Here is a 23,335-nt window from a genome sequence, read left to right on the forward strand (position 1 = left end):
ACTACATCAGTGATAAATTAACATGTTGAAAGAGTCAAGAGAAATGGCAAAAAGGCTCAATGGACAGATAATTTGACAGATGAATATTTTTGAAAAACAAGAAGTTAATTCTAAGGGTATAATTATTTTCCCCAAACACAGAAAAGGTAAAATCTTCTCAGTTCATTTTATGGAGCCACCATAACTATGGTACCAAGACATAGCAAAAAGAAAAAAAATTAATAATTTAGGGGTAAAGTCAGAAAATGGCAGACTAGGAAACTGTAGGCACTCATTTCTCCATGGAAACAGAAAAACAACTAGAGACTGAATAAAATAACTTTATAAGGGCTCTGTAAAGCAGTCAAAGGCTTACAGCAACCAATCAAATGCCCAATCAAGAAAAAACACATTCAAAACAATAAGAACATTCCTGGCATTTTTACTCACCATTGTCTCAGCCCTCCCTGACATGGCACAGTGCAGTCTGGAGGAATCAGTAGCCCAGTCCCTAAGTCTTTTTCTAGAACCAGAGGGAGCAGAGATCTTATTTACATTATAATCAGAAGACTGCCTGAAGGACTGAACTTTGTTTTGCCCAAATAAGAGCTCAGATGAAAAAAGTCAGCATAAGTCCAATATCATGCTGGGTAAAACCAGGGAACATGTCAGACACTGCTTATAAAAGCTGTAGGGAGACTACAGACCCTCACATGCCTAGGATAAGAGATTACAGGTGGAGAAATACAATAGAATATCTAAAGCCATGAGGAGAAGCTGGGGTGAGACGTTTTGGGAATTTAAGATATTTAAAAGCAGCAATGTATATGTGGGAGTTGAAAAAAGCACATGCACATGCCCAGGCAAGAGATATCCTTAGAAAATACCTGAGAAGATTTTAAGCCTTTACCTCAGGCTTATCCTAAGACTCAGAACACACCTTGCTAACTAGTTAAGGACTTCCCAGACATGGAGCAACTCTGCAAAGACTGTAAGAGGTGGATGTCTTTCCAAATGCCCAATTTTCACCAAAAAACACAAAGCATGCAGAGAAACAGGGAACATGCTCAATTCAAAGGAAAAAAATTAAGTGGTAGAAACTTTCCCTGAAGAAATAGTCATTAGATGTACTATAGGAAAACTTTAAAACCACTATCATGAATATGTTCAAAGAGCAAAAGGAAAACATGAACAAAGAACTAAAGGAAATCTGGAATAATATAGGAACAAAATGAGAATATCAATGAAGAGCTAGAAATTAAAAAAGGGAACCTCAGAAATTCTGGAGTTGAAAAGTACCATAATTGAATTGAAAAATACAGTAGAGGAGTTTAACAACAAACACACAAAAGAATCAGTGAACTTGAAGTCAAGTCATTTAAAATCATCAAGTATGAGGGGGAAAAACAAAGAAAAGTGAACAGAGCCTAAGGAAATTACCAGCCACTATCAAATACATCAATATATGAATTATGGGAGTCTTAGAACTAGAAGAGCAAGATAAAGGGGCAGAGAGATTATTTGAAAAAATAGTGGTTAAAAAATTCCCAAATTTGAGGGAAGGTATGGATCTAATAATCCAAGAAACTCAATAAATTCCAAGTAGGAAAATCTAAAGAGAACCACACAAAGACATATTTTAATCACACTGCCAAAAGACGAAGAGCAAATCATGAATGAATGGGAGAAAAGTAAATTTTCACACACAAGGGAACCTCAATAATAATATCAGCAAATTTGTCAGCAGAAACCTTACATGTCATAGGAGTAGAATAATATATTTAAAATGGTGAAAGAAACAAAAAGTGTCAACCAAGAGTTCCATATTCAGCAAAACTGTCCTTCAAAACTGAAAGAAATTAAAACATTCCCAGATTAATAAAAGCTGAGGGAATTCACCATCACTAGAATTGCCCTGCAAGAAATGTTAAAGAGAGTCTTTCAAGTTGAAATGAAAGGATGCTAGACAGTAACATGAAGCTATATAAAAATATAAAGATCTTTGGTAAAGGTAAATATATGGATAAATATAAAAGCCACTCATTGTAAGTTTGGTTTGTAACTCCACTTTTTATTTTCTACAATTCTTAAAAGATGAAAACGTAAAAACTATAAACGTGTGTTAATGGGTTCACAATATATAAAGATGCAACTTGTGATATCAATTACATAGTAAGGATGGAGTAAAGTTTTTGTATATGACCGAGGTTAAGTTGGTATCAATTTAAAACAGAATGTTATAACTTTATGATATTATATAGAGTACCCATTGTACCCATAAAGAAAATAAGTATTGAATATACACAAAAGGAAATGAGAAAGGAATCAAAACACATCACTACCAAAAAATGCACTAAACACAAAGGAAAACAATGGAGGAAATGAGGGACATAAAAGCTGTAAGATATACAGAAAACACATAACAAATGGCAAAATAAGTTCTTTAGTATCAGTAATTACTTTAAATTTAAATGGATTAAACTCTCCAATAAAAAGACATAGATTGGTAGAATGAATAAAAAAAACAGGATACAAATATATGCCATCTACAAGATTCTCTCTTTATACCTAAAGACATACTTAGGTTGAAAGTGAAAAGATGGAGACAGATATTCTATGTAAAGTGTAACCAGAATAGAGTTTTGTTGGCTATACTAATGTCAGGAAAAAAATAGAATATAAGTCACAAACTGTTACAAATGATAAAGAAGGTCATTACATAAAGATAAAAGGGTCAATTGACCAAGGAGATATAACAATTATAAAAATATATTTACAAAACATCAGAGCTCCAAAATATATAAAGCTAACATTGACAGAACTTAAGGGAGAAATAGCTCAACAATGATAGTAAGTGACTGAAACTTTTCTAAGTCCATTTTGGCTGCTATAACAAAATACCACAGACTGCAAAGCTTATAAGCAATAGAAATTTAGTTATTACAATTCTGGAGGCTGAAAATTTGAGATCAGCATGCAAGCGTGGTTGGGTGAGGACCCTTTTCCAGGTTGCAGACTTCTCATTGTATCCTCACGTGGTGGAATAGATGAGGGAGGTATCTTGGGCCTCTTTTATAAGGGCATTAATTTCATTCATGTCAGCTCTGCCCTCATGACCTAATCACCTCTCAAAGGCCCTATACCCTAATACCAAGACATTGGGCATTAGAGTCTCAACCTATACATTTTGAGGGGACACAAACATTCAGACTAGAGCAATACTCCATTTCCAAAAATGGAGAGAACAACCAGATAGAATATAGATAAGAAGATAGAGAACATGAACAGCACTCTAATCAATTGAACCTAACAGACATATGCAGAACACTCCATTCAAAAACAGCAGAATACATATTTTTTTCAAGTGCACATGAAATGTTCTCAAGGATAGACATATTGGGCCACAAAGAAAGTCCTAATAAATTTAAAAAGTTAGAAACCATACAAAGTATCTTTTTCAACCACAATGGAAGGGAAGAAGAAATCAATAGGAGAAGGAAAACTGGAAAATTTACAAATATCTGTAAACTAAATAACACACTCTTAAACAACCAGAGTCAAAGAAGAAATCACAAGGGAAATTATTGTATATCTTGAGACAAATGAAAATGAAAGCCAAACATACCAAAACTTATGGACATAGCAAAAGCAGTACTGAGGGAAATATTTTGCAGTAAATACTTTCATTAAAAAAGAAGAAAAATCTCAAGTCGACAACCTAAATTTACACCTTAATGAACTAGAAAAAGAACAAACTAAACTCAAACTTAGCAGAAGGAAGGAAATAAAAAATATTACAGTAGAAATCACAAAACATCAAATAGAAAAACCATAGAGAACACCAATAAGACCAAGAGTTGGTACTTTGAAAGAACAACAAAATTGACAAACCTTTAAATAGACTAAGAAAAAAGGAGAGAAGGCTCAAAAGATGAAAATCACAAATGAAAGTGGAACTTACTACTGATTTAATTAAAGAATGATTATGGTGATTTTGAACATCTTTTCATGTGTCTATTGGTTATCTGTATATACTCTTTGCAACAATGTCTGTTCATATCCTCTGGTCACTTTTTGATTGAGTTGTTCATTTTGTTGTTGTTGAGCTCTATGAGTTCTTTATATATTTTGGAAATTACCCCCTTGTTGGATATATGATTTGCAAGTATTTTCCCCCGTGGTACGTTGTCTTTTCATTTTGTTGATGGTTTTCTTTGCTGTGCAGAAACTTTTTAGTTTTATGTAGTCCCATTTGTTTATTTTTTATTTTGTTTCCCTTGCCTGAGTAGACATGGTATTCGAAAAGATACTGCTAGGACAGATGTCGAAGAACATACTGCCTATGTTTTCTTCTAGGAGTTTTATGGTTTCAGGTCTTACATTCAAGTCTTTAATTCATTTTGAATTAGTTTTAGGGAAATGCAAATCAAAACTACAATGAGATGTCACCTTACACCCATCAGAATGGCTATAATTAACAAGACAAGAAATGTGTTGGAGAGGATGTGGATAAAAGGGAACCCTCATACACTGCTGGTAGGAATGCAAACTGATACAGCCACTATGGAAAACTGGAGACTTCTCAAAAAATTAAAAATACAAATAGCATATGATCCAGCTATTCCACTACTGGATATTTATCCAAAGAACGTGAAATAAATAATTCAAAAAGATATATGCACTCCTACGTTAATTGCAGCATTATTCACAATAGTCAAGACTTGGATGCAACCCAAGTGCCCATCAATGGATGAATGTATAAAGAAGAGGTGGTATATATATACAATGGAATATGTACTCATCCATAAAAGAGACAAAATTGTGCTATTTGCAACAACATGGATGGACCTTGAGGGTATTATGCTAAGTGAAATAAGTCAGACAGGGAAAATACCATATGATTTCACTAATATGTGGAAGATAAACAAGCAAACAAACACATAGATACAGAGAACAGATTGGTGGTTAGCAGAGGGTAAGGGGGTTTGGGGAGGGTGAAAGGGGTAAAGGGGCACCTATGTGTGCTGGTGAATAAATACTAGACTATTGGTGGTGAACATGATGCAGTCTACACAAAAGCTGAAATATAATAATGTATAACTGACATTTACACATTGTTATAAGCCAATGTGACCTCAATAAAACAATTTTAAAAATAAAATAAATTACATGCACATAAAAAATAATTATAGATAAGTACTATGAATAATTGTATGCCAAAAAAATGGATAACCTGGATGAAATGGTCAAATTCCAAGAAATATACAACCCACCAAGACTGAGTCATGAATAAATACAAAACCTGACTAGAGCTTTAACTAGTAATGAGTGTAAATCAGTAATCTAAAACATCCCAACAAAGAAAAAAGCTCAGAACTACATGGCTTCACTAGTGAATTTTATGAAACATTTTGAAAATAATTAATGTCAATACTTCTCAAACTCTTCCAAAAGTATTGAAGAGAAGCAATCACTTCCTAACTCTTTCTGAGGCCAGTATTACCCTGATACTAAAGCCAGATTTACAAAAAAAATAAAAAAAAACCTCTACAAACCAATATCCCTTATGAATATTGACATAAGAATTCTCAACAAAATATTAGCCAACCAGATTCAAGAGCATATTAAAAATATTATACACCATGACCAAGTGGGATTTATTCCTGGAATGCAACAGTGATTCAACATATAAAAATCAATCAATGTAATACACCACATTAACAAAATGAGATGAAATTAACATATGATTATTCCAACTGATGCTGAAAAACATTTGACAAAATATCACACCCTTTTTATTATAAAAATGCTCAACAAACTAGAAATAAATGGAAGGAAACTTCTCCAACATAATAAAAACTATCTATAAAAATCCACAGTTAACATCATCCTCAATTGTGACAGTCTGAAAGCTTTTCCTCTAAGATCAGGAACAAGACGAGGATGCCCGCATTGGCAACTTCTATTTAACGTATCATTTGAAGTTCTAGGCAGAACAATTGAGCAATAGAAAGAAATAAAAAGGGAGTTAGATCAAGATGGCAGAGTAGGAAAATCCTTAGCTCACCTTGTCCCATGGACACACAAAACTACACCTATATATAGAACCACTATCACTGAGAACAACCTGAAAAATAGCAGAACAAATTTTTCACAACTAAAGACACAAAGAAAAAGCCACATTGAGATGGTTAGGAGGGGCAAAGATGTGGTCTAGGCAGGATGCTTGCCTACAGTGGGGTGACACATAGTGGAAGGGATATAACAACCATGGAGGTCCTCTTGGACAAGCAAGCGGCTTAAGCCCACATTGAGCTCCCCAGCCCAGGGGACTTGCACCAGGAAGACAAGCCCCCGTAATGTCTGGCTTTGAAAACCAGAGGCTTATGTCTGGGGGAGCTGGAGGGCTATAGGAAACCAAGACTCTGCTCTCAGAAGGTGCATGCACAAACTCACTCGCTTTGAGTCCCAGCACAGAGGCAGCAGCTTGAAAAGTGCCTGGGTTATACATACAGGAGATTCATTGATTAATTTTAGGGTGTGTGCAGGATCTGTTGGAACTTCCTCTGGGGACAGGAGCCTTGGTGGATGCCATTTTTTTGCTCTGCTTCTACCTACCTGGGTCAGCCCAGGCAGATGCCATTTCTGACACTTTCTATCTACTTTGTTAACACTGCTCACCCTGCCCAGGCATTCCCCTGTGGAACCACCCTAGCTGATGCCCCTCTAGGGCATCTCCCACCCTGCCCCACCTGGCAAGCAGTCCCAGCCAGGACCACAGACATTCAAAGCATCTTCTACCCCACTCCACCCAGTGGGAAGCCCTGGCCATCACCAGAGCCTCCCAAAGCAGCTCCTGGCCTGCTACACCCAGTGGGTGGCCCTGGCCATCACCAGGGCCCCTCTCAAGTGGCTCCCTCCCTGGGGCAACAGCTCCACCCACCAGCATGCTCACAGCAATCATGGCCCAAGCACAAAGGAGGGCACACCCAAGCTACACAGGGGACACACCTAAAGCACTTGGCTGTGGTGAAAAGGGGAGATTGCACTACTAGACCCCACAGGACACCTTCTACCTAAGGCTATCCCTTCAAGACCAGGAGACATAGCTGATCTAATACATAGAAACAAACATAGAGAGTTAGGTAAAATGAGAAGACAGATGACTATGTTGCAAATGAAAGAACAAAACAAAACCTCATAAAAAGAACTAGATGAAATGGAGATAAGAATTCCACCAGATAAAGAGTTCAAAGTAATAGTCATAAAGATACCCACTGAACTCGGGAGAAGAGTGGATGAACACAGTGAGAACTTCAACAAAATCGTAGAAAATATAAAAAAGAACCAATCAGAGTTTAAGAATACAATAACTGAAATGAAAAATATGCTAGAGGGAATCAACAGCAGATTAAATGATGCAGAAGAGCGAATCAGCAATCTGGAAGACAGAGTAGCAGAAATCACTCAATCAGAACAGCAAAAGCAGAAAACAATAAAAAAATTGAGGATAGCTTAAGGGGCCATCGGGACAATATCAAAAGAACTAACATTTGCATTATAGGAGTCTGAGAAAGAGAAAAGAGAGAGAAAGGGACAGAAAACCTATTTGAAGAAACAATAGTTGAATACTTCCCCAACCTGACAAAGGAAACAGACACCCAACTCCAGGAAGCACAGAGTCCCAAATAAGATGAACACAAAGAGACCCACACCAAGATACATTAAAATTAAAACTGTCAAAATTTAAAGATAAAGAGAGAATCTTAAAAGCATCAATAGAAAAGCAACTAGTTACATACAAGGGAATCCCCATAGGCCTATCGGCTGATTTTTCAGCAGAAACTGCAGGCCAGAAGGGAAGAGTACAATATATTCAAAGTGCTGAAAGGAAAAATCTTACAACCAAGAATAATCTTCCTGGCAAAGTCACAACTGAGAATTGAAGTAGCAATAAAGAGTTTCCCAGACAAGCAAAAGCTAACGGAGTTCAACAACACTAAACTGGCCTTACAAAAAATGTTAAAGGGACTTCTTTAAACATAAAAGAAAAAGCCATAACTAGAAATAAGAAAACTATGAAAGCAAAAATTTTACTGAAAATGGCAAACATATAGTAAAGGTAGTGGATTAACCATCCATATACTAGTTTGAAGGTTAAAAGACAAAAGTAGTAAAATCATCTACATCTACAATAATTAGTTAAAGGATATGCAAAATAAAAAGATGTAAGATATGACATCAAAAACATAAAACATGGAGGGGGGAGTAAAGATGTAGTCCTTTTAGAATGTACTTGAACCTAAGCGACCATCAATGTTAAATAGACTGCTATATACATAGGTTGTTATATATGAACCTCATGGTAACCAAAAACCAAAAACCTGTAATAGATACACAAAAAACAAAGAGAAAGGAATATAAACATAACACTAAAAAAAGTCATCAAATCACAAGGGAAGAGAAAAAGAGAAGGGAACTACCAAAACACCCAGAAAACAATGAACAAAATGGCAATAAGTACATACCTATAAATAATTAAATAAATGTAAATAAACTAAATGCTGCAATTAAATGACATAGGATGGCTGAATGGATAAAAAACAAGACCTATATATATGCTGCCCGCAAGATACTCACTTCATATCTAAAGACACACACAAACTGAGAGTGAAGGGATAAGAAAAGATATTCTATGCAAATGGAAACAAAAAGAAAGCCATGGTGGCAATACTTATATCAGACAAAATAGACTTCAAAAGAAAGACTGTAACAAGAGACAAAGAAGGGCATTACATAATGATAACGGGATAAATCCAACAAGAGGATACAACATTTCTTAAAATCTATGCACCCAACATGGGAGCATCCAAATACATAAAGCAAATATTAACAGACATAAAGGGAGAAACTGACAGTAACACAATAATAGTAGGGGACCTTAACATCCCAGTTAAATCAATGGATATATCATCCAGACAGAAAATGAACAAAGAAATATTGGCCTTAAACAATACATTAGACCAGATGGACTTAATAGATATGTACAGAACAGTCCATCTAAAAATAGCAGAAAACACATTCTGTTCAAGTACACATGGAATGTTCTCCAGGAGATATAAAAGGTAGTGGTAAAACATATTAGGCCACAAAACAAGTCTCAATAAATTTAAGAAGATTGAAATCATATCAAGCATCTTTTCCAACCACAATGATATGAAACTAGAAATCAATCACAAGAAAACTGGAAAAAACACAAACACATGGAGGCTAAACAACATGCTACTAAACAACCAATGGATTAATGAAGAAATCAAAGAGGAAATACAAAATATCTTGAGAAAAATGAAAATAGAAACACAACATTCCATAATCTATGGGACATAGCAGAAGCAGTTCGACAAGGGAAGCTATAGCAATACAGGCCTACCTCAGGAAACAAGAAAAATCTCAAGATATCTAACCTTGGGTCAGTCCCAGTGGTCTAGTGGTTTTCAGCACACTCCACTTCAGTGGCCCAGGTTCAGTTCCTGGGCATGGACCTACGGCACTCATCTGTCAGTGTCCATGCTGTGTTCAGTTCATATACAAAAAGAGGAAGATTGGCAGCTGATATTAGCTCAGGGTGAATATTCCTCAGCAAAAATAAAATAAAATAAAATCTAACCTTACAACTAAAAGAACTAGAAAAAGGAGAAGAAAGAAAGCCCAAAGTTAGTAGAAGGAAGGAAATAATAAAGATCAGAGCAGCAACAAATGAAATAGAGACTAAAAAAGTAATAGAAAACATCAATGAAACTAAGAGCTAGTTCTTTGAAAAGATAAACAAAATTGATAAACCTTTAGCAAGACTCATCAAAAAAAAGAGGGACCAAATAAATAAGATCAGAAATGAAAAAGGTGATGTGACAACTGACACCACAGAAATACAAAGGATTATAAGATATTGTTATGAACAATTACATGCCAAAAAATTGAACAACCTAGAAAAAAATGGATGAATTCCTGGAAATCTACAATCTTTCACAACTGAATCAGGAAGAAATAGAACATCTGAATGGACTGACTACTAGTAACAAAATTGAATCAGTAATCAGAAAACTCCCAACAAACAAAAGTCCATGACCAGAGAGGTTTACAGGTAAATTGTACCAAATATTTAAAGAGTTAATAGTTATTGTTCTCAAACTATTCCAAAAAAATTGAAGAGGAAGGAACACTTCCAAACTCATTCTGTGAGGCCAGAATTACACTGATAGCAAAACCAGACAAAGACATTACAAAAAAAAAAGGAAAATTCCAGGCCAATATCCCCGATAAACATAAAAGAAAGTATCTTCAATAAAATATTAGGAAACTGAATTCAACAATACATTAAAAAGATCCACTCTCAAGAGGAATTTACCCCAGGGATGCAACAATGATACAATATTCACAAATCAATGTGATACACCACATTAACAAAATGAAGGATTAAAATCACATGATCATCTCAATAGATGCAGAAAAAGCATTTGACAAAATTTAACATCCATTTATGACAAAAACTCTCAATAAAGTGGGTATAGAGGGAACATATCTCAACATAATAAAGGCCATATATGACAAACCCACAGCTAACATTATACTCAAGGGTGAAAAGCTGAAAGCATTTCCTCTAATATCAGGAACAAGACAAGGCTGCCCATTCTTGCCACTTTTATCCAACACAGTATTGAAAGTCCTAGCCACAGTTATCAGACAAGAAAAAGAAATAGGCATCCAAATTGGAAAGGAAGAGGTAAAACTGTCACTATTTGCAGGTGACATGATGCTATATATAGAAAAGCTTAAAGACTCCACTGAAAAAAACATTGTAACTAATGAATGAATTCAGTAAAGTTGTAGGATACAAAATCAATATACAGAAATATGTTGCATTTCTACATACTAATAACAAACAATCAGAAAGGTACATTAAAAAACAAGCCCTTTTATGATGACATCAAAAAAAAAACTTAGGAAGAAATTCAACAAAGGAGGTGAAACACCTGTACTCTGAAAACTATAAGATGTTGATGAAAGAAACTGAAGAAGACACAAATAAATGGAAATGCATACTGTGTTCATGGATTGAAAAAATTGATATTGTTAAAATGTCCATATAACCTAAGCAGTCTACAGATTCAATGCAATCCCTATCAAAATACCAATGGCATTTTCCACAGAACTAGAACAAATAATCCTAAAATTTGCATGGAACCACAAAACACCCGAAATAGTCAAGCAATCTTGAGAAAGAAGAACAAAGATGGAGGTATCATGCTCTCTGATTTCAAAGTATACTACAAAGCTATAGTAATCAAAACTGTATGGTACTGACAGAAAAACAGACACATATATCAATGGAACAGAATCCAGAGCCCAGAAATAAACCCATGCTTATATGGTCAATTAAACTATGACAAAGGAGGTGAGACCATACAATGAGGAAAAGACAGTCTTATCAATAAATAGTATTGGAAATACTGGACAGCTACATGCAGAAGAATAAAACTGTGCAAAAATTCTTACACCATATACAAAAATAAACTCAAAATAGATTAAAGACTTAAATGTGAGACCTGAAGCCATAAAACTCCTAGAAGAAAACATAGGCAGCACACTCTTCGACATCAGTCTTTGCAATATTTTTTCGATCTGTCTCCTCAGGCAAAGGCAACAAAAGCAAAAATAAAGAAATGGGACTATATTAAACTAAAAAGCTTTGACACAGAAAAGGAAACCATTAACAAAATGAAAGGCAATCTACTGAATGCTAGAAGATATTTGCAAATGATATATCCAATAAGGCATTAATATAAAAATGTTATAAAGAACTCATACAACTCAATATCAAAAAAAACCAATCTGATTAAAAAATGGGAAAAGGACCTAAATAGACATTTTTCTAAAGAAGACATACAAATGGCCAGTAGACATATGAAAAGATACACAACATCACTAATCATCAGGGAAATGCAAATCAAAACCACAATGAGATATTACCTCACACCTCTTAGAGTGGCTATTGTTAAAAAGACAACAAATAACAACAAAGTGTTGGGAAAGATGTGGAGAAAAAGGAACTTGCATACACCATTGGAGGGAACGTAAATTGGTGCAGCCACTATGGAAAACAGTATAGAGGTTCCTCAAAAAATTAAAAATGAAACTACTGTATGATCCAGCAGTCTCATTTCTGGGTATTTATCCAAAGAAAATGAAAACACTAATTTGAAAAGATATATGCACTTCTTTGTTCATTGTGGCATTATTTACAATAGCCAAGATGTGGGAGCAACCTAAGTGTCCATCAATAGAGGAATGGATAACAAAGATGTGATAAATATATACAATGGAATCTTACTCAGCTTTTTCATAAAATAGAATAAAATCTTGCCATTAGAGACAACATGGATGGACCTAGAGGGTATTACACTAAGTGAAATAAGTCAGACAAAGACAAATATCATATGATTTCACTTATATGTGGAATATAAAAAACAAAACAAGTGAACAAACAAAACAAAAGAGAAGCAAACTCATAGATACAAAGAACAAACTGATGGTCACCAGAAGAGAAGGGGTGGGAGGATGGATGAAATAGGTGAAGGAGATTAAGAGATACAAACTTCCAGTTATAAAATAAATAAGTCATGGGGATGTAATGTACAGCATAGGGAATATAGTCAATAATATTGTAATAACTTTGTATGGTGATGGATGGTTACTAGACTTGTCATGGTGATCATTTCATTATGTATATAAATGTCAAATCAATATGTTGTACACCTGAAACTAATGTAATATTGTATGCCAACTATACTTCAATAAAAAATGAAATAAATGGTATCTAAATTTGAAAGGAAGAATTAAAACTATTTATATTCGCAGATTACATGATCCTATATGTAAAAAATCCTAAAGATTTTTCACATAAGAAAAACTGTTAGAACTAGTAACCAATTCAGCAAAATTATAGGATAAAAAATTCACATACAAAAATCACTTGCATTTTTATACACTAACAATGAAAAATCTGGAAAGGAAATTAAGAAAACAATTCCATTTACAATATCATCAAAAAGAATAAAACAGGGGTTGTGATTCAAGATGGTAGGAAGATCCTGAACTCATCTCCTCCCATAGACACACCAAATGTACAGCTATATATGGAACAATTTCCTCTGGAAAACAAAAACAAAAAACTAGCTGAGTAATTCCTATGCATCAGGGCAAACAGAAAACAACTCACATCAAAGCGGATAGGAGAGACTGAGACACAATCTTGCCATAAACCCCACCCCCTCCATGGCAACCCACAATAGTGAGGGAACACAAAACCCTAACTTTCTCCCTGAAGAGCAAAGAGTTTAAACTCCACATTGGACACCCCAACTTTTAAGATCTGGACCTGAGAGATGAGCCACCAAAACGTCTAGTTTTGAAAGCCAACAGGGCTTGCATCCACACAACCCATAAGGCTATGGCAAACTAAGAAACAGTTCTTAAAGGGCTTATGTACACAGACTCATGAATCCCTTGGCCCAGCGCAGAGACAGCCAATTTGAAAGAGTCTAGACTCTCTGTGAAAGAAGCTTATTTTCTTACCTTAAAACATTGGCCTGAGGGGCAGGCATCTAATTTAACACACCTCTAAGGGCCTAATGAAATACTCTTTGAGATAGAGGCCAGCAGATACCATCTTTGCACTCTCCCTCTGCCTCACTCTGGCTCACCAGTGTCTCCCAGATAGGAGCTTATGCCCTTGACTGGAAATGCAATTTTTGTGACTGCCACTCAGGGGATACCTCTAGGTTGCCTGACTCTGGTGGCCAGCAGAGCTTATGCTTGTGATCCCACAGGGCTGTAATGAATGGAGAAAGAGTTCTTAACTAGCTACCCCCCATAGGCCACAGCAAGAAGCAATAGACTGAGGTGCCCAGTCTTTCTATGAAAGAGTCCTATTAGTTTATCTTCATAGCTGTGGCCTGAGAGGCAGGCTTCTAATTAAACGTATATCTAAAGGCTGAATGTAATCCTCTGCAGAGACCTTGGAAAGTGGGTGCTATCTTCACACTCTTCCTCTGCCAATCTCCAGAGCACCAGTGTCTCCCAGAGGGGAGCTTATACAGACATCTGGTGCCCTGGTTTTTGTGGCTGCCATCCAGAGGATGCCCTTTGATCCTGTGGCCCTGATGGCCAGTATGGCCTGTGCCTGGGTCCCATGGGACTGTAACAATAAGAGAGACAGTTCTTGGCTGGCTACCACCCCCAGGGTACAGTGAAGACAGCAGACTGAAACATACCTTGTATTTCTATGAAAGAAGCCTATTTGATTGTCCTTGAGCTTCAGCCTGTGGGACAGGCTTCTGATTTGGCACACATCTAGAGACCTACTGAGGTGGTCTCTGGGGACAGAGGCTGGTAGATACCACCTTTGCACTTTACCTATTCCTTGATCCAGGTCACCAGTATCTCCTGGAAAGGAGCTTGTGCCCTCATCTGGCACCCCAATTTTTGCAGCTGCCATCCAGGGTATACCTCTGGGTTGTCTGTATTTGGTGGCCAGCAGGGCTTTTGCTTATGGGTCCTACAGGACTGTAATGAACAGAGAAAGAGTTCCTAACTCTCCTCCACCCACAGGGCATAGCATGGAGGAAGCAGACTAAGGTACCCCCTCTTTCTATGAAGGAAGCCTACTAGCTTATCTTCATGGCTGTGGCCTGAGGGGCAGGCTTTCAATCAGCCTGAATATAGGTGCTGACTGAGACTCTCCCCACAGGGACATTAACAGGTCTTGGCACACCCTCAACTACTGGAAGCCACTAAAAATAAAATAAGCTGCTTGGACAATCAAAATTCTGAGAGACAACCAAGATTAGAGCAGGGTCGAATGATAATGTTCATCTCCTACACAAGGCCACTCCTTCAAGACTGGGAAGGGTAGCTATTTTATCTAATGCATAGAAACCAACACGGAGAGTCAAGGAAAATAAAGAGACAAAGGAATATGTTCCAAACAAAAAATAAGATAAAATCTTAGAAAAAAAACCCTCAATAAAATGGAAATAAGTGATTTACCTGATAAAGATTTCAAAAACAGCCATAGAGATGCTTACTGAGCTCGGGAGAAGAATGGATGAAAAAAGTGGGAATATCAATAAAGAGATAGAAAATATAAGAAAGTATAAGAAAAAAGTCACAGAGCTAAAGAATACAATAATTGAACTGAAAAATACAATAGAGAGGTTCAACAACAGACTAGATGAAGCACAAGAAAGGATCAGTGAACTCAAATACAGAGCAGTAAAAATTCACCCAATCAGTGTAGCAAAAAGAAAAAAGAATGAAAAAAGTGAAGATAGCTTAAGGGACTTATGAGGCAACATCAAACAGACCAATGTTTGCATTATAGGGATCCCAGAAGGAGAAGAGAGAGAGAAAAAGGTAGAAAACTTATTGGAAGAAATAATGGCTAAAAACTTCCCTAACCTGGGAAAGGAAACAGATATCCAGATCCAGGAAGCCCAGTAAGTTCCAAATAAGACGAAACCAGAAAAACTCACACCAGGACACATTATAATTAAAATGTCAAAAGCTCAAGACAAGAAGATAATCTTAACAGAAACGGGAGAAAAATAACTTGTTTTGTTTTTAAGAGAACCCCCATAAGACTATCAGCAGACTTCTCAGCAGAAATTTTGTATGCCAGGACGGACTGACACAATATATTCAAAGTGCTGACAGAAAAAAAAAATCCAACCAAGAATACTCTAGTTGGCAAAGGTGTCCTTCAGAATTGAAAGAGAGTTTTCCAGACAAGGAAAAGCTAAAGGAGTTCAATACCATTAAACTGGTCTTAGATGAAATGTTAAAGGAAATTTTTTAAGCTGAAATAAAAGCATTCTAATTAGTAACAGGAAAATATATGAAAATATAAACCTCCCTGGTAAAAGTAAATTTATGGTAAAACTCAAAATAATCTAATGTTGTGAAGATGGCGGATTAATCACTTATAAAGATAATGAAGGTTAAAAGACAAAAATAGTCAAAATAATTATAACTATAATAAATTTTTAAAGAATACCCAGGATACAAAGGTGCAAATTGGGGCATCCATAACATAAAACATGGGGGGTGGTAAAAATATGGAGCTTTAAAATGATTTCAAACTTAAGTTGTTATGAACTTAAGATAGACTGTTATAAATGTAAGTTGTTTTATGTAAGCCTCATTGTAACCACAAAGCAAAAACCTATAATACATACAAAAAGGAGACAGAGAATGTAATCTAATCATACCAATATAGAAAATGATCAAATCACAAAGAAAGAGAGCAAGAGGAGAAGAAAGGAACAGAGAAATCACAAAACAGCCAGAAAACAATTAACAAAATAGCAATAAGTACGTACCTAACAATAATTACTTTAGGGGCCAGCCCCATGGCATAGCGGTTAAGTGCACACACTCTGCTGCTGGCCGCCTGGGTTCAGATCCTGGGCGTGCACCAAGGCACCACTTGTCAGGCCATGATGTGGAGGCATCCCATATAAAGTGGAGGAAGACAGGCACAGATGTTAGCCCAGGGCCAGTCTTCCTCAGCAAAAAGAGGAGGATTGGCATAGATGTTAGCTCAGAGCTGACCTTCCTCAAAAAAAAATAATAATAATAATTACTTTAAATGTATATGAACTAAATTCTCCAATCAGAGTGGCTGAACGGATAAAAACCAAGACCAATCTACATGCTACCTACAAGAGACTCACTTCAGATGTAAGGATGCACACAGACTGCAAGTACAGGGATGGAAAAAGATATTCCATGCAAATAGAAACCAAAGGAAAGCTGTGGTAACTATACTTATATCAAACTAAGTGGACTTTAAGACAAAGACTGTAATAAGAGACAAACGAGGTCATTACATAATGATAAAGAAGTCAGTCCAGCAAGAGGATATAATATTTGTAAATATTTATGTACCTAACATAGGAGCACCTGAATCTACAAAACAAATATTAATGGACATAGAGAGAGAATAAGACAGCAATACAGTAATAGTAGAATAATTTTATAACCCACTTTCATTAGTGGATAGATCATCTAGACAGAAAATTGATAAGGAAAGATTTGCCTTAAATGACACATTAGACCAAATGTACTTAAATGTATACAGAACATTCCATCTGATAGTAACAGAATTCCCATTCTACTCAATCGCACATGGAACATTCTCCAGGATAGATCACATAAAATAAATTTAAATGATTGAAATCATATCAAGTATCTTTCTGACCACTCAGTATGAAATTAGAAATCAATTACAGAAAGAAAACTGGAAAATTCACAAATATGTGGTGATTAAACAACATGCTACTGAACAACCAATGGGTCAAAGAAGAAATCAAAAGAGAAATGAAAAAATACCTTGAGACAAATGAAAATGCAAACACAACATACCAAAACTTATGGGATGCAGCAAATGAAGTTCTAAGAGGGAAATTTATAGTGATAAATGCCTACAGCAAGAACAACAAAAGTCTCAATAAACAACCTAACTTTCACCTCAAGAAACTAGAAAAAGATGAACAAACAAACCTCAAAGTTAGTGGAAGAAAGATAATAACAAAGATTAGAGTGAATAAATGAAATAGAGATTAAAAAGACAGTAGAAAAGATCAATGAAACTAAGAGCTGTTTTTTTTAAAGATAAACAAAATTGGCAATCCTTTAGCTCACCTCACCAAGAAAAAAAGAGAGAAGACTCAAATAAATAAAATAAGAAATAGTGCTCGCTTCGGCAGCACATATACTAAAATTGGAACGATACAGAGAATATTAGCATGGCCCCTGCGCAAGGATGACACCCAAACTCATGAAGCGTTCCATATTTTTATATATTAACAGACAAAGGCCTTCACCACGACACCTAGTGGTAAGGTTAGCCAGGGTCAACGACAAAGAAACCATATTAAGGGCAGCTAGACAAAAACAAAAAATAACGTACAAAGGAACTCCCATCAGGCTCTCACCAGATTTCTCAACAGAAACTTTACAGGCTAGAAGAGACTGGAATGATATATTCAAAATACTGAAAGACAAAATCTTTCAGCCAAGAATACTCTATCCAGCAAAAATATCCTTCAAATATGATGGAGAAATAGTAACTCTCCCAGATAAACAAAAGCTAAGGGAGTTCATGGCCACGAGACCCCCACTACAAGAAATACTCAACTAGGCCCTCAGGCCTGAAAAAAGGAAGAGAAAGGGAACACAAAGCTTAGAGCAAGGAGAAAAGTACGTAGACAAACTCAGAAAAATAGTAGATCTTTACCGGAATATGTTAGCAACCACTTAAATACTAAATTCAAAGATCAAAGGAAGAAATTCACTAAAAATAAATTTAACCTCATCACTGTAAACACACAGCCACAACACAAGATAGAATAAAGTATAACAAGAAAAACTTAGAAGGGGAAGAGGAAAGTGACTGAATTGACTTAGTATAAGGAAATAGGAGGCCATCAGATAGTGGACTATCTCATACACAAGATTTTTTGCCCAAACCTCAAGGTAACCACTAAACAAACAATCAAGACAAAACCACATATGATAAACAAAGAGAAAACTAGAAGAGTCATAAGACAGAACAAACAAACTGAATTGGCAGTCCAAAACAAATGGGACAAGAAACAAAAGAAATGCAAAAGAACCAGAAAATAAGTGACAAAACAGCAACATTCAGCCCTCATATTTCAATAATTACCCTAAATGTAAATGGATTGAACTCTCCAATCAAAAGATACAGAGTGGCAGGATGGATTAAAAAGCAAGACCCAACAATATGCTGCCTTTAGGAAACACATCTTAGCACTAAAGACAAGCACAGGCTCAGAGTGAAAGGATGGAAGACAATACTCCAAGCTAATGGCAAACAAAAGAAAGCAGGTGTTGCCATACTCATATCAGACAAAGTAGACTTCAAGATAAAACAGGTTAAGAAAGACAAAGAAGGGAAATATATAATGATAAAAGGGACACTCCATCAAGAAGACATATCACTTATAAATATATATGCACCCAACATAGGAGCACCAATGTACATAAAGCAAATATTAACAAACCTAAAAGGAGACATCAACAACAACACAATAATAGTAGGGGATCTTAACACCCCACTTACAGCAATGGATAGATCATCCAGACAAAAAGTCAATAAAGAAATAGTAGACTTAAATGAAAAACTGGACGAGATGGACCTAGTAGACATATACAAAGCACTCCATCCAAAAACAGCTGACTACACATTCTTCTCAAGCGCGCATGGAACATTCTCTAGGATAGACCGTATGTTGGGAAACAACGCAAGTCTCAATAAATTTAAGAAGATTGAAATCATAACAAGCATCTTTTCAGACCATAAGGCTATGAAACTGGAAATGAACCAGGAAAAAAAACTGGGAAAGTGACAAAAATGTGGAGATTAAACAACATGCTACTGAACAACCAATGGATCATTGATGAAATTAAAGGAGAAATCAAAAACTATCTGGAAACAAACGAAAATGATAATATGCCATATCAAACCATATGGGATGCAGCAAAAGCGGTCCTGAGAGGGAAACTCATAGCGATACAAGCCCACCTTAACAAACAAGAAAAAGCCCTAATAGGTAACCTTAAATTACACCTAACAGAACTAGAAAAAGAAGAACAAACAAAGCCCAAAGCCAGCAGAAGGAGAGAAATAATAAAAATCAGAGCAGAAATAAATGAAATTGAGACCAAAAAAACAGTAGAAAGGATTAATGAAACAAAGAGTTGGTTCTTCGAGAAGATAAACAAAATCGACAAACCCTTAGCCAGGCTTACTAAGAAAAAAAGAGAAAAGGCTCAAGTAAATAAAATTAGAAATGAAAGAGGAAAAATTACAATGGATACCATGGAAATACAGAGGATTATAAGAGAATACTATGAGAAATTATATGCCAACAAATTGAACAATCTAGAAGAAATGGATAAATTCTTAGACTTATACAACCTCCCAAAATTGAACCAAGAAGAAATGGAGAATCTGAATAGACCAATAACAAATAAAGAGATTGAAATAGTAATCAAAAACCTCCCAAAAAATAAAAGTCCAGGACCAGATGGCTTGTCCAGTGAATTTTACCAAACATTCAAAGAAGATTTAATACCCATCCTCCTCAAACTATTCCAAAAAATAGAGGAAGATGGAACACTTCCTAAATCATTCTACGAGGCCAACATCACCCTGATACCAAAACCAGACAAAGACAATACAAAGAAAGAAAATTACAGGCCAATATCGCTGATGAACATTGATGCAAAAATCCTCAACAAAATATTGGCAAACCGAATACAACAATACATTAAAAAGATCATACACCATGATCAAGTGGGATTTATACCAGGGACGCAGGGATGGTTCAACATCCGCAAATCAATCAACGTGATACATCACATCAACAAAACAAAGAATAAAAACCACATGATCATCTCAATAGACGCAGAGAAGGCATTTGACAAGATACAACATCCATTTATGATAAAAACTCTCAATAAAATGGGAATAGAAGGAAAGTACCTCAACATAATAAAGGCCATATATGACAAAGCCACAGCCAACATCATACTCAACGGGGAAAGACTGAAAGCCATTCCTCTGAGAACAGGAACGAGGCAGGGCTGCCCACTCTCACCACTCCTGTTCAACATAGTACTGGAGGTTTTGGCCAGAGCAATTAGGCAAGAAAAAGGAATAAAAGGAATCCAAATAGGTAACGAAGATGTGAAACTCTCACTATTTGCAGATGACATGATTGTATATATAGAAAACCCTAAAGAATCTGTTGGAAAACCATTAGAAACAATCAACAACTACAGCAAAGTTGCAGGGTACAAAATCAGTTGCATTTCTATATGCTAATAATGAACTAACAGAAAGAGAGCTCAAAAAGATAATACCATTTACAATTGCATCAAAAAGAATAAAATACCTAGGAATAAATCTTACCAAGGACGTGAAGGACCTATGCAATGAGAACTACAAGACATTATTGAAAGAAATCCATGATGACATAAAGAAATGGAAAGATATCCCATGCACATGGATTGGAAGAATAAACATAGTTAAAATGTCTATATTACCTAAAGCAATCTACAGATTCAATGCAATCCCAATCAGAATCCCAATGACATTCTTCAGAGAAATAGAAAAAAGAATACTAAAATTTATATGGGGCAACAAAAGACCCCGAATAGCTAAAGAAATCCTAAAAAAAAAAGAACAAAGTAGGAGGCATCACAATCCCTGACTTCAAAACATACTACAAAGCAATAGTAATCAAAACAGCATGGTACTGGTACAAAAACAGACACACAGATCAATGGAATAGAATTGAAAGCCCAGAAATAAAACCACACATATATGGACAGCTAATTTTTGACAAAGGTGCTAAGAACATGCAATGGAGAAAGGAAAGTCTCTTCAATAAATGGTGTTGGTAAAACTGGACAGCCACATGTAAAAGAATGAAAGTGGGCCATGTGCTATCGCCATTCACAAAAATTAACTCAAAATGGATCAAAGACCTGAAGGTGAGATCTGAAACTATAAAACTCATAGAAGAAAATATAGGCAACACACTATTTGACATTGGTGTAAAGGAATCTTTTCGGATGACATGCCTACCCAGACTAGGGAAACTAAAGAAAAAATAAACAAGTGGGACTTTATCAGATTAAAGAGCTTTTATAAGACAAATGAAACCAGAATCAAGATGAGCAGACAACCAACAAGCTGGGAGAGAATATTTGCAAAACATACATCTGACAAGGGGTTGTTCTCCATAATATATAAAGAACTCACACAACTGAACAACAAAAAAAACAAACAACCCGATCAAAAAATGGACAGAGGAAATGAACAGACACTTCTCCAAGGAAGATATACAGATGGCCAATAGGCACATGAAAAGATGCTCAACATCACTAATCATCAGGGAAACGCAAATCAAAACAACACTAAGATACCACCTCACGCCCGTTAGAATGGCTATAATCACCAAGACAAAAAACAACAAATGTTGGAGAGGATGTGGAGAAACAGGAACCCTCATACACAGCTGGTGGGAATGCAAATTGGTGCAGCCTCTATGGAAAACGGTATGGAGATTCCTCAAAGAATTAAAAATAGAGATGCCCTATGATCCAGCCATCCCACTACTGGGAATCTATCCAACGCACCTGAAATCAACAATCCAAAGAGGCTTATGCACCCCTATGTTCATTGCAGCATTATTCACCATAGCCAAGAAGTGGAAGCAACCTAAGTGTCCCTCGACTGACGATTGGATTAAGAAAATGTGGTATATATATATACAATGGAACACTACTCAGCCATAAAAAAGACAAAATCGCCCCATTTGCAACAACATGGATGGGCCTGGAGCGTATTATGTTAAGTGAAATAAGCCAGAAAGAGAAAGACAAACACTGTATGATCTCACTCATATGTGGAATATAAACCAACACAAGGACAGAGAAAGCTGGACTGTGGTTACCAGGGGCAGTGGGGGTGGGGGGTGGGCACAAGGGGCGAAGGGAGTCATATATATGGTGATGGACAAACAAAAATGTACAACCCAAAATTTCACAATGTTAGAAACCATTAAAACATCAATAAAAAAAATAAAATAAGAAATTAAAAAGTAGATATTACAACTGATACTACAGAAATTCAAAGCTTCATAAGAGACTACCATAAACAATTATCCCCCTGAAATTAAACAACCTAGAAGAAATGGATAAATTCCTAGAAACATAAAGTCTACCAAGACTGAATCATGAAGTAGAAAATCTGAGCAAACTGATTACTAGTAAGAAGATTGAATCAGTAATCATAAACCTCCCAACAAACAAAAATCCAGGACCAGACAGCTTCACTGGTGAATTCTACCAAATATTTAAAATGGAATTAATACCAATCCTTTTCAAATTCTTCCAAAAAATAGAAGAGGAAAGAGCACTTCCAAACTCATTTTATGAGGCCAGCATTATCCTGATACCAAAAATAGACAAGGATGCCACAAGAAAATTACAGGCCAATATCCCTATCCCTGATGAACATTGATTCAAAAATCCTCAAAAAAAATATTAGCAAAGTGAAATTGACAATATATTTAAAGTATAATACACCATGATCAAATGGGTCTTATTCCAGGGATGACAAGGAAAGTCTTGTGTACACCGAAAGAAATTAAAGAAGACACAAACAAATGAAAAGATATCCCATGTTCATTGATTGGAATAA

The 23,335-nt window shown here is 35.9% G+C and overlaps 1 non-coding gene across 1 annotated transcript; it reads left to right on the forward strand.

Moving 5' to 3' along the window:
• The first annotated feature begins 17,788 nt into the window (after positions 1 to 17,788).
• On the forward strand, positions 17,789 to 17,895 carry LOC131401509 (U6 spliceosomal RNA). Its single transcript, XR_009217708.1, has one exon. It is a non-coding gene; the product is annotated as a U6 spliceosomal RNA (small nuclear RNA).
• The last annotated feature ends 5,440 nt before the right edge of the window (positions 17,896 to 23,335 follow it).

The sequence above is a fragment of the Diceros bicornis genome, chromosome X (genome assembly GCF_020826845.1).
Source record: "Diceros bicornis minor isolate mBicDic1 chromosome X, mDicBic1.mat.cur, whole genome shotgun sequence".
Taxonomy (NCBI): Eukaryota; Metazoa; Chordata; class Mammalia; order Perissodactyla; family Rhinocerotidae; genus Diceros; species Diceros bicornis.